The 13,538-nt window shown below is 43.5% G+C and overlaps 1 long non-coding RNA gene across 1 annotated transcript in view; it reads right to left on the bottom strand.

Moving 5' to 3' along the window:
• Positions 1-857: 857 nt before the first annotated feature.
• Positions 858-13,538, bottom strand: part of LOC117282500 — an 83,235-nt gene continuing 70,554 nt past the window's right edge. The window contains exons 2-3 of the long non-coding RNA XR_004513254.1: positions 9,369-9,475; positions 858-917 (exon numbers count right to left, since the gene is read on the bottom strand). This is a non-coding gene — a long non-coding RNA (uncharacterized LOC117282500). The remainder of the gene's footprint in view (positions 918-9,368; positions 9,476-13,538) is intronic.

Raw genomic sequence — 13,538 nt, 5'->3', positions numbered from 1 at the left:
GTCTCTTCCGTTGAGATTTTACAACCAAATGTTGCAAACGTTCTCATTTCCATCATGCGTACTACATGCCCGGCGCATCTCAGCTTTCCTGCATTGATCACATTTGTGTTATTTTCACAGTATGTAATTTTCTCCGTTCTGCTGTTAGTTTCTCTTCTTCTGCTTCTTCAGCCTTGTTCCAATTCGGAAGTAACTCCTTGAACTCCTACAGACATTTGGTAGGGCTCCTTCGATGGGGCATAGGCTAATTTGTTCATCGAAACAGAACAGATTTGGACATACATCCATGCCCTGAGTAGGATTCTAACCCACAATCCAAGTCTTACGTGCCCTAGACGGCACGGACACCGTGATCGGTCCCAGTTTATGTCTTTTGGGTTCAAATTTTTTGCTTAGCACTTCGTTCTTAGGCGCCTTAATCCATGTTCTTCCCTTATAGCTAGAAACCAAGTTTTACAGCCATATAAACCAAATGTAAATTACCCTTAAAAATGAACTGCGCTAACGTGTTTGAGATCAAGGTCGTTATGCTGACTGCTTTCCGTGGCGATGCACCATCCTCACTGCAGTAACACGCAAAGAGCGCGAGTTGTTTCGGAAACCGGTCCCCGGCTCTGCTGGTCCTCGTACAAACTTCAGTCTTGACTGCGATGACGATCACAGCAAGTCATGACCTTTCATGACCTCCTCTAGCCATTTTCGGAAACACTCCTTCTTGTGGGCAGTGTCCTCTCTTGCCGGTCACATTGCTTCCACGAAGAGAGCTGGTTGTACGCATCCTGAGGTACCTCAACGAGCATATGACTGACAGAACGGTCTAGGCCGTACAGGTTTTCATGGTTCGAACAGTGGAATAGCTAGTTTGAATCCCGTTCGCGGCATCGATGGATACATGGATGTTCTTCCAATGTCACGCCCTGTAAACACACATCGACCCTGCGATGAAGTGATATGCAGTCTGAGCGCAATATCAAAATAACTAACTTCATGGAGCTGAGCCCTTCTTGAAAAACCGCCAATTATGCAGCTACTCAGGAATTCCCCAGCATTTTATGGAACCTGAAGGTTCGTTACCGTGTTCACAAGAGCCCTCCGCTGGTGCCTACCCTAAGCCAGATCAGTCCAATCCATGCCATCCCATCCAATCTCTCTAAGATCAATTTTAATACTGTCCACACACCTATGTCTTGGTCTTCCCAGTGGCCTCTTTCCTTCTGGCTTTCCCACCAATATCATATATGCATTCCTCTTCTCCCCATTCGTGCTACATGCCCTGCCCATCTCATCCTCTTTGACTTGATCATTCTAATTATATTTGGTGAAGCGTACAAGTTATGAAGCTCCTCATTAAACGCAATACCAAATGGGTGGAAAATTATATCTCAACCGGAATACTGAGGAATACCCATGACGGGAGAAGACTAAAACACGAAAGAGAAGTGGGGCTTTGCAAAGCAGAACAGATGAATGTGTGATGTTATTACGCTGTATTCGCGTACAGTGAATATACGCTTAAAGGGCACAGCCTGTCTGCGTTCTTTGCTCTATATTTGATTCATTACATAGAAATGTTATGCAGAACTGGAACACGATTAAGGAAATTCGCTGTGGCAGTTGTTCCATAGAATATGTAATGGATGTATGGCCATACCAAGGACGCTACTGAGAAAGCATCGCCTAGTGCAGTCACGATAAATTTTCAAACAAGTCGTCCATTTTCCATTCATGTAAAACTTGGCCTCTCACTCTGAAAGTGCGGATTGATCCTAAAACAGAGGAAGTGAAGTGGTTAGGAACTTCATATCTGTACCCTTCATTTAATATTATTAAGTGTCGCGGGTTCAAGTCCCGATGAGGTCATTGGATTTTTTTCAGTTGACCTAATCCTTCCAGCCGCACTAGGCCCTGGGGTTTACTCAGCCTCTAACAGAAATGAGTACCAGGAATTAATTAAATAATTTTCCTGGGGAGTAAAGTGCGGTCATCTTTGAGCCGATTGTCTAGATAATGTGGGAGCCTCAACGTCTCACAACCCTATGGGCCTTCACGGCCTGGTACAGGGATAGCTTTACTTAATATACTCGGAGAAAACCTGCCCCAGCGCCACATTCTCCACCACAAATCCCACTTGACCAGACCAGGGATCGAACCCGGGCCGCCGCGGTGGGAAGCCAGCGACTAACCGCTTGAGCTATGGCGCGGCCAACTAAGGGCGTAACTTTCATCCATGAAACGGGCATATAATTTTAATTAACAGGGGAATGGCGAAATCCCTTTAATTACATTGTTATGTGACTCAGAAGGGATCGGTGTTCTTGAAAATATCTCGCATAATAAACAAATAGCAGAGATACAATAGTATCTATCTTGTCTGTATCTTGAAGATTTTACACGATTGTCGAAAACACAGCAGGATGCAGGATCTATCTGTCGCACCAATCCTATAAGCAGGACTATGCCTAAATGCAAACATGAAGGGGCAAGCCAAACGGGATACTTTCTGTTGCTATTCATAATCCAAAGCTGGGCGGGTAGATTATCGAGAGACGACTCTGTCCTTCGAAGTGTTTTATGAAGAAAAAAATCAGTTTCGAATGAAGATTGTTGCTGCTGTGGGCGCCACAGGCAAGCAATCGTCTTCATCATCCTCCTCACTGTCAGCAGAGACGCCATCAACACAGAAGTCCACCATTAGACCACTCCAAGCGAGTCACTGACAATTAATTTCCCTAACATTCGTTTTAATATAACATTCCCATCGCCAAAATATTTTGTGCTTTCCTATTAATCAGTTGTTAGAACAACACTTTCCCAAGGAGAAAGCGGTAAGAACGGCAAGCTGATCTCACCTCCATCTAATGCCGACATCACGTATGCGTGGAGTCACACATTCACTCCGCCATACGCCTTCACGGCGTAGTGATTACTAAAGAACAAGGAGAACTTTACATTTTTCCTTTTACCCAAATAACTACAAGTTATGATACTGTCACGTTTTAGGGGCGTGCGTGACTATTGGCGGGGATGGATTGGATACTGGATTTAGTGACCACTGGTATACACCACTCGGAACTACAAATCACTGTCACATTATTGCTGATTTCCACACTACAAATCACTCTACGCTAAGTCTTCTCAGTCTGCTTTCGCTAGCCGTTGCTTGGTAAGAGCTTTCAACAATGGCTATTCTTTTGTAATGTTTTCATGAGACGTTTCCTGCTAACGAATCTCAAAACAATGGAGGTCATGCCGTTGCCCGCTAGTTAACACTCCGCACCTGAACTGCAGCGCCACTTGTCTTTATGATAATCCCTCGGCACGGGCCACGCAGAAAACACAGCCCCTTTATTGTTGTAGAGGTGTGTTTACCGATCGGTTGCTTAGAAACAGGTTGCATAATCCAGTTGCCCTATTGTTGCGTGCGTGTATGTAGAGGGCGTTACATAGCAACGGCCGCTATTTACAGAGTCACCGCTTAGCAACGGGTCTATACGTCACAAGCTCGTGTGAGTGGAGCCTCAACTCGGTTTAATTTGTCCTGCAGCGGGATAAACGAGAACACAGTTCTGTGTATGCCGAGGTTGCATCAGCACCTACAGGCTAGTCCACCTGCATAGCACACCTAGTCATTGAACCTCCCCTCCACGCCCTATTTCCCCCACTACTTGGCCAAAGGGACGGTCACGGTAGCCGAGCGGTCTAAGGCATGTACTGTCTTCGCTCGCTTGGAAACCGGGATCGTGGGTTCGAATTCCACTCAGGGCATGGATGTTTAGTTTGTGTGTGTGCGTTTTTTCTGTGTTTGCGACGAGCTGATCCCCCGCCCAAGGAGTCCTACCGAATGTGTAAGATCTAGAAAAACCGAAGTGAACGGAGAAGTTCATGGAGGTAGGCCTAGGCCCACTGGGGCTGCAGCGCAAAGGAAAAAAAAAACTGCCTTAATTACTGTTCTGCCTTGCCCAGGGGATTTCTACATAGAAACATGTTTAAGGAAGGACACGAAAGACAATATCAGAGGCATATCAAATAAAAACATAGCGCGATTTCATTTCTAATATTTGTCCAGAATAGCAATAAAGGAAAGAATAATGGTGATGACACTCCTCGAACGATCTTGGATAGACGGAATAATGGGATCACGGGTTCAAATCCCCCTCAAGACTAGCACCAAGTCCACAGTTCTTTGTGGGTATATACATCACCGGTAGGCACTTTCCTCATTTAACGAATCTGAACCACTGCTATCTTCTGGGATACAAAGCCGTGTAGTCCGTTGAGTCAACGTTTCGGAAGAACATGTAGCCTCCATCTTCAGGGTCGAAGAATAAGCTGAGCAAGAATGAGTCAAAGCAGTTGGCTAGCAGAGCTCGGTTTCTTAGTTGAGAGTCTACGAACTTCCCGTGGGTATATTCTATCGAGAACTCAGAACTTTGTCACTGCCTTGGTTAAAAAGTCAAAGTCACATTACGACTGACGGTTAGTCAGTCAGTAAGTCTCGGCGTCGAGAGTGTTGAGGTCTTGTTTTTTGTGGGGCACCTTCTCTGACGAGAGGACGGGTGAGTCATCTGTACATGCTGCTGGTCCTTGCCAGCGCAGTCTTCCTCGGGTCCGAGTCCCTTGGGTCTCGCGACCATATTTTACTTTCTCAGATTTGAAACTTCTCCTTTCGTCGCCTCCTACGACTCGCAGGGTCACGGTGGAGGTATTCGACCCCGCCTCCACACGGGTTACTGCCTTGGTCAAAGTCAAAGTCAAAGTCACACTGCGACTTCCCGCGGCTATGTCCTACCGGCAACTGACTCTCACTTCTCCAGGCGAATTCTCTCAACTGCCTTGGTTAGTCAAAGTCACATTGCGACTGACGGTCAGTCAGTCAGTTAATCATGGTGTCGAGCCCTATCTGGGGCTCATGATCAGATATTTATTACTGTTTGACACTTTAGGTGTTGTTATTGTGGGGCGCCCTCTCTGAAAAGAGGACGGATCTGTCTTTTGTCAGAGTCACTGTCTATGTCTATAGTAGTAAATCATTTGCCATAACGTAAAGGATATTTACATTTTACATGTTAAACATGATAACGAATGTGTTAAATATATAAAGGGCCTCTGTCAGTCCAGGCTCAGTACAGCAGATTATGCCCTATGTCTAGTAGTTTCCGCTGCAACGGCAGTCTAGTTCGCTTTAAACTGCCTTGGTTATTCTTGGAATCTCATTATATAGCAGGGACCAAGAAAGAAAAGAGTTTTATTGTGAGAACCGGTGCAGAACCTAGCAACTGGTCATAGAGAACCCCGTTCCTACTGTTGTCTGGCGCGGACGACATAGAAAACATAGATTATCTTCTACTGTTGCCTCTATTCGTGTTTACAAACTGTTGCTTGACAAAGCGTTGATCAAATCCATTACAATACAACAGAATCTCCTCCGGCGAACAGACGTGTCACTGCAGGCAGGCCTGCAGGTATAACTGACGTTCAGACAGCCTCCGAAACGTTGCAACTTTCCTCTCCAATGAAGCAGCTCGCTGAATCACCATGCGAATTTCTTGAACATTCTTATATCTTTACATACAATATTTTAAATTTACTGATTTTTAACAGAGCCCAACGATTAATTAACCGTGACAACAAAGGTTAACAGTATGCAATTAAGGAGTCTTTGTCACCAAAGACACTATCTGCAAACAGATTATATCCTCGGTCTCCGATATATCCAAATTGCTTTTTAGGTTATTTCACGAAGCTTTGAGTAGAGAGAGTATGCAGCGTTGTCTGATACGTTCACTGACCCGAATTTAATTAATGAACCAAGTCCATGTTAAGAGACAATGACTGCAAATTTCGTCTGTTTGAAGGTGTAATTGAATTTCCCGGAAAGATATATTCAGATAAGAAACTCGTCACTTTCAACCATTCAGAAACATATTCTTGGGAGAAGCTCAAATGGATCATTACAATATAATTGCATGGCGAAGACTCTTCCTTGAGCAACTAATCGCGCAGCTACAAATCCCCTTCCTTGCATTCTCTTTCCTTGGAACTACAGCCCCAGTGGGCCTAGGCCTACCTCCATGAACTCCGTTCACTTCGGTTTTTCTAGATCTTACACACTCGGCAGGACTCCTTGGGTGGGCGATCAGCTCGTCACAAGGCATCTACCTGTACACAAACACAGAAAAACGCACACACACAAACTAAACATCCATGCCCTGAGTGGGATTCGAACCCACGATGCCGGTTTGCAAGCGAGCGAAGACAGTACATGCCTTAGACCGCTCGGCTACCGTGGCCGGCCCTCCTTTCATTACTGTGCTGAAAATAACCCACCACTGTATGCCTCCCCAGTCAACTGAACGCAGTTGACATACGTCCTAAACCGTTTATGGAGCGACAATGATCTAAACAACATTCTGAAGAGGGGACTACAATATAGAAGCTCGAGCGAGACGGAATTTTGGGAGACCTGAAGAAAGATACAGAATATATGCCGCATCTATACTACAGAGTCTTAATGGTTAACAATGTTTAAGGAAATACTTGTTGTTATTGTTATAGATGTAGTGTCACGTCTAGGGGTTTTTGCGCGATTTGCAAGATGGGTTTTTGATTGGATGATTGGATTTATTGACACCTTATTCACTACAGACAATTACAGCGCTATCGCTGATCTACACACTTTACAGTTCATCGTTACACACACACTACGGTCCTCAGTTTTCATTAGTCGTATCCTGGCAACGGATTTATAACGGTATCACTGTCACTTCAAATCACACTTCAAGTCTTCTTTGCACCGTCTAATTCATTTCTTGCCATTTCTTCTCAGTCATCATGGACTGACATCTCCAGAACTCGAACAAATTCTTGGCAACTCAATCAATCGACTTTATTTGTCCCTTTATAAGCCCTCGGCATGGACCACGTAGAAAACACAGCCTCTCTACTGTTTACTGATCCGTTGCCTAGCAATGGACGTCCTATTGCGCGCGTACGCTTCCGCGGGAATGTGCTTACCGAGTCGTCGCCTATCAGTGGGTCTATACGTCACAATGCGAAACGCATAAATATATCGTTTGTGTAGAATGCAAAGTTTTTAAATGTTAAAGCAGGTGGTGTTGTACAGAATATTTCATTACTACTCGTACATGGAATATTTTAAAGGCTGGTTCCTGGACATCAAAGTTAAGTAACACAGTTTATCGATATGATTCCGGAGGGACTTACTTTAAAATGTTACAGCTGTTCTAATTTCAACTTCCATGGTCACACTTTAAATACTTTGTACTTCCTATGTTTATTTTTATTTGCTTACAAGAGGTGCTCGAAATGGCGGCCATATTCATGGGCACACAACTCAGTTCAGAGCGAAAATAAACTCACATGCTTTCAAAGATTCCGGGTGTATACTTTACTTCACCTGCGAACTGCTAAATCAGATCTAGTATCGGCTATACTCACATAGACCTTGCTTGTGAAATATACCACAGGAAACAAAATCGCCAGCATTCAAGTCAGGTGAGCGTGCTGGCCAGAAAACTGGAGCTTCACGTCCGCGATAATGTTCGGGCAGCCACTGATGCACTTCACGACTGTAATGTGGAGCTCCGTCGGGTTGAAACCACATGAGAAGATGGGGATTGAAAGACACATCTTTCAATAGTTCACTATTCGGAGAACATTTAGGCGATCCTGGTCACTAATGTGAGGGCCTATGAATGAGTTTCCTAATGTTTCATCCCACGTGTTGACGGAAAACTGTGTGTCTGAAGGGGAGATGGAATCGCGTGAGGCTTTTCATCAAACCACACATTTTGGTTACGATTCCAGTCCTAACGAAGCACGATTCGTCCGCGAATAAAATCTTTTGTCTTCGGCAGACCGTTGCAAAATCCACTGATGGAATGCACGCCCTGCATGCTGAAGGAAGTGGGAATACAGCTGCTGTTACTGACACTGTACAGTGCATACGGACATGAGAGGTGCCCGTACAAGCAGCAAGTCTGGTACTGATGGCAGCTTGTCATCCAATGACCTCGTGAGTCTGCTCTTGCATCCCCAGTGTTACCGACGGAACCCTTCATAATCTTCCTATAAACGGTTTGCCCGAGTCCTACATGGTACTAAAGGCCGCGCCATAGCTCAAGCGGTTAGTCGCTGGCTTCCCACAGCGGCAGCCCGGGTTAGATCCCGGGTCTGGTCAAGTTGGATCTGTGGTGGACAAAGTGGCGCTGGGGCAGGTTTTCTCCGAGTACTTCGGTTTCCCCTGCCAATCTTCATTCCACCAACTGCTCCACAATCACCCTCACCTATCATCTGGGGCTGGTACAGTAGGCCAGAAATGGTCCCAGTACAAGGTACTTAGTCCCACCCCAATAGCAATAAAAAAAATACATGGTACTAGATACCAGCTAGACAGGCCTAGAAGTCATAAGTTAACGGGAGAATAAAGTGAAGATTATGTTCTTGAAATCTTTAGTATAAAAGCGATGATTCTGATATCTAATTCCCCCAAAAAACAGGAAAGCTGAAGATACGTGTATATGAAGTCAGTTGACCACTGTCTTTGAATGCGCATGAAATACGGCTCATTTGCTCTTAAATTTTTGCGCAATTGGCCCTTCGAGTTGCAGCCTTTCTACCCGATAGACAATTTAAATACATTAATCTTAAATAAACGGGGTGTAAGGGTATCTGGCTCAGTGCGAAGTAAAGTGGCAATCTCTTACGGTAATGATCCATCGCATTCCACGGAACTTCTTTACCAGCTGAGTGACTATCAGTTTCGTAAGAAGGAATTTGCTGCATGGAATTACTGTTGTTTGATTCATCAATCAATGTTATCAAACTGCGTCAACTTATACAAGGAATGAGTCCAAAACAACATTCTAATAGATTCTAACATAACGCTGAAATATGGACCGTTATAAAGAGAAACAAGAAAATCCAAGCATCGGCTACTACATTATTTTGTGAGGTACTGGAGGAAAAGCAAGCTGAAATATAACTGGAAATTAATTTTTTAGAGAAGTCAAAATTCCAGAAATTTTAACAGAATTATACGACACGCCATTACAACGATACTGGCAAGACTTAGGGTACACATTTATAGGAAAGAGAGATATGGGATGATCCAGAATAAGAAGGATTTCGTCAGTTACTGAAAGATGTAAAACATGAAGGGGGGGAAGGGGAAGCTGGCAAAAAAATCGAAAAGGAAAGACTGTCGCAGAAAAGACGAGATTGGAAAATTTTCGACCCTACACCTGTATACAACATTCAAACATAAAACAATTACGAGTAGAACTTATGTCAATGGATGAGGCAGGCTTTAATAGCTACATCTAAACTTTTAAGTCGACGAATCTCACCGGAAGCAAGGTTCTCCTTTCCTGGTACAAGCGAAGACGAGACTCAGTAGCAGCTGCGCCGTGCTCTTAATATTCGCCACTCGGTTATACACTCAAACTCCACTTACCTGAAACAGAGAACATCAAGATTAAAAACAGATTACTTTGCTTCTTTGTCTACTTCATGGCGATTTGTACCCACCCAGCATCCTATTCAGTGAGTTCTCTTGTGCTACGACACCCAGGAATTTGCGAAGGACTGAGTAAAAGAACGGAAGACATAAAGACTGAGCCTCAGGGCAGAGTTTCGATGTTTATTATTTAAGCTCACTGCGTTACCTCGGCTCATATATTATACTAGTATATTTCAAGGTCAGGATGATGATTACTTGGAAATTATAGGGGAAAAATTCAGCAGTGGCTTATTTTAATTCACTGTCAAAATATTCAGACCGCTAATAGTACCTCCAAAAAATAAATGACAAGATTTAAAACAAAATGCAGGAAATTTACAACAAAACGTGCAGAGTGCAACAACACATGCTGTCCAGTAAGGTAACTGTTTAGACCTCCATCATTCACGTTACTTATCATTATTATTATTATTATTATTATTATTATTATTATGGATTATGTCCTCAGGCCTTTCCCATACACAATTATCTTGTGAAATGTACATTACAGACAAGTGGTACGGCTTCCTGAAGAAGGGGTCCGCCAATCGCCTCTACCTACATAGCACAAAACAAATACAGAAGATAGACATTCTTGTCTCAAGTAGGATTCGAATGCACGATCACAACGTTCCAGAGATCAAAGATAGCAACGAGCCTCAGCCCAGGCGGCCGCTGTGATCAGCCGGGGGATATCTACCGTAGCCGGCACGGTCAGCCGGACCACCACAACCGTCAAAGTATGCCTACAATTCTGTTCTAGCACGTCTGGAGGTTTAAGATAGCAGGTCCCATAACTTCGACGTCTGATAACTTCTCAACTGTCCAAGAACGTTGTGCAACATCTGTAGTCAAGATAAATATAAATAATAAATTGAAAACGACGTGGAAGCAAGAAACCACGGTCTGTATAAGAGAATCAGAAATTGCCTGCAGGGAAGTGAGGATAGTCATGGCAATTCAGCCATGACAGTCATTACCTGGGTCAATAATGAATATATTCTCAGGTTATAACATCTTTTCTTAGGTTGTAAACTTTTATAGCTTACTTTATTTTCTGGCTAATCACATAACCTCATGGCACCGGGAACCTCTAGCAATTTAGCTCGCCAAGACATCCCTTGTATTTTCAATAAACCCGAGGATCCATTACCGTAATCATAAAGTCCTGATGCTGGGCCCAGTTCTGAGATGATTCGAACCAGTTCACAAGTTTACTGTTTCCTTCATCATCTGTTTAAGCCTACTTTTCGTGTTAGATTTTAGCTCCTTACGTGTAACATGCTGAGTTATGGAACAACCACATTTATGAAGAGTATGATCTTCTGGGATGTAGTTTCGTACACGGCTACCAATGTTTCGGAGAAATGAGCTGCTTCCATCTTCAGGGTAGAAGACGGTACATGATATCGGGAAGTGAGAAAAAGAAGCGGAGCAGCGGGTGACGATGGCCATAAAATGGAGTTAGGAAAGCAGGGATAAGAATGGAGGAGGAAAATTGGATGGCACATGTTTCCAGGAGGAGTATCAAGGCACCAAGTAAAATTCCCGGCCAATAAAAAGTTAGGTTAAGTAAAGTTTTGTTACGACGATCCTGAAAAAGGTAACAGTGCGCCGGACGGAGGCGAACTTGCGTATCGCCAGCCGTAAAGCTCAGGTATAAGAAATCTTATAAAGAGGCCCTAATAAGGGCCAGGATTCTGAATGAAATTCAAGGCATGCGTTCTTTCCGGAAGTACAGGCGAGGTTTCGGCCACTTTTTCAGACATGCACGATTCTTCTTATTCAATGTTTTAGGCGAAAGAAGCATCCCAGAAGCAATTATCTACCCTGAAAATGGTTGCAGCAGATTCCTACGAAGCGTGGCACTTTTCTACCAGACCATGCAGTGTCACATCCGAAAAGACAGCAGCGATTTTATTCGACGCTGTAAGAACCTAAAATTTCAAAATTACATTCATATGGGACCAACAGTGTTTACGAATTTCGTAGCTGTCCCCCGCGATTAAAAACTCTTTGCCACAGAATATCTCCTCAAACGTGCAGGTCTGTAATACAACGCCATGCACTTCGCGTTGGATTACTGCCAAAAATTCAAGGCAATATAAATTATGACACTTCAGAGGTCTGTAAAAATCGGGGGATTTTCATTAGTCACAAACGAGTTTCACTCTCCTCTCCTCTCGCGCGTATATCTGCAGGCCCACACACTGAACCATCCCCAAAGGCATACAGAGTTCAATAACACAATTATGTGTTGTGTTCAGTGAGGCCCTCTTTCGAGAAGGGTGCCTACCCGACCCAAGCATTCTCCGGACTTGAAGCTTCTATTTTGTAACTTACTTCACTACGTATCAATATTTCTGTCAAGCGGTAGGATGGTGATGACCAGGGCCCGGATTTTGATGACTTGAAAATATTTAAAAAAAATACCTATAAAATGACCAAAAAAAAAAACAGAAAAATTACCTTAAATATGACCCAAAAATGTAATATGCAGGGCCCTGATTCCGATGACCTGAAAATATTCAAAAAATGACCTATAAAATGACCTAAAGGAGAAAAGAACGAACACTGCGCTTCCATGTTATTCACATTTCAGAAAACATATGAAGAAAAATTCCCTATAATGGCCAAAAATGACAAGAAATACCCTTAAAAGTCCAAAAATATACCAAAAAATTACCCCCAAAATGAAAAAAAAAGATCTTAAACCTAAAAATGTCAAAAAAAGACAAAAAAATACCTACAAAATTTACATTTCTGTAAGCAGCAGCTCATATCCAAAATTTATATATTTAAGAGCATCGCATACGATACAAGGAAAAAAAGATGACATGTCATCAAAATCCGGGCCCTGGTGATGACTAATGAACTGACAAGGATTTGGAAGGAAGCGGTCGTGGCTTGATCGAGATATTATTCCGGCGCTGACATGACTGGACTGAGAAAAAACATGACAGAATAGCTGTGACCCGGTCGAGATTCAAACCAAGCACCTCCACAATACCCCTACCGCTACATCCAACTCCTTTGTAAGCATATTCCGGGATGTTACAAGTCATAAGGTCTGAACTTAAGGTCAAGACAGTAAAATTATCGCCTTCAAAGCGGACCCCAAACGATTCTCGCTGTTCTGCCAAACTGATGCTCTTCTTTCGGCAGGACACTTTATTTCAGCGTTACTGGAGCCCTGTTCTTAGGATTGAGATATTCTCCTGCCAACTATCATTTCACTAACGCTCCACACTCGTCTACTACCTGATACGTGCGGCAAGCCCAATCAGTCAGCATGTTATCACAGCGTCCGTTTCACTGGATACTTAACTGGCCAGCTTCAGTTTTAGTTATTCGGTTACGTATGTAAGCAAAATCTATCGATCATCTATCAATACCAGGGGTTCCAGAAACCTGGAAGAGATATTGGGGATACTCCTAATTATGTGGAACATACAAAAAAAAACTACAGCTCGGAACAGACATATAAAGATGAATGAAAGCGAAACTCAGACAAGATACAGTGTGGGCAGCATCTGACAACTTCACAAAGCCCAACACTTCACGGAAAATAGATTTTACCAGAAAGTGGTTTGGAATCATCAATCAATGTATTGTAAGTAATCAGAAAGTTGAAGAACTTCTGATTTTAAATTAAAAACTTGGCTGCAGCATAGCTCAAGCGGTTAGTCGCTGGTTTCCCACCGCGGCGGCCCGGGTTCGATCCCGGGTCTGGTCAAGTGGGATTTGTGGTGGACAAATAGGCGCTGAGGTAGGTTTTCTCCGAGTACTTCAGTTTCCCCTGCCAATCTTCATTCCACCAATTGCTCCACAATCACCCTCACCTATCATCTGGGGCTGGTACATGAGGCCAGAAGTGGCCGCAGTACAAGGGACTTAGCCCCACACCACTTAATGTGCAGTGAGGACTGCATGGGTGCCAACGACAGATATATATATATATATATATCATCATCATCATCATCATCATCATCATCATCATCATCATCAGTAATCTGTC

Source organism: Cryptotermes secundus, unplaced genomic scaffold (genome assembly GCF_002891405.2).
Source record: "Cryptotermes secundus unplaced genomic scaffold, Csec_1.0 scaffold213, whole genome shotgun sequence".
Taxonomy (NCBI): Eukaryota; Metazoa; Arthropoda; class Insecta; order Blattodea; family Kalotermitidae; genus Cryptotermes; species Cryptotermes secundus.
This window is presented reverse-complemented; position numbering and strand designations above follow the sequence as displayed.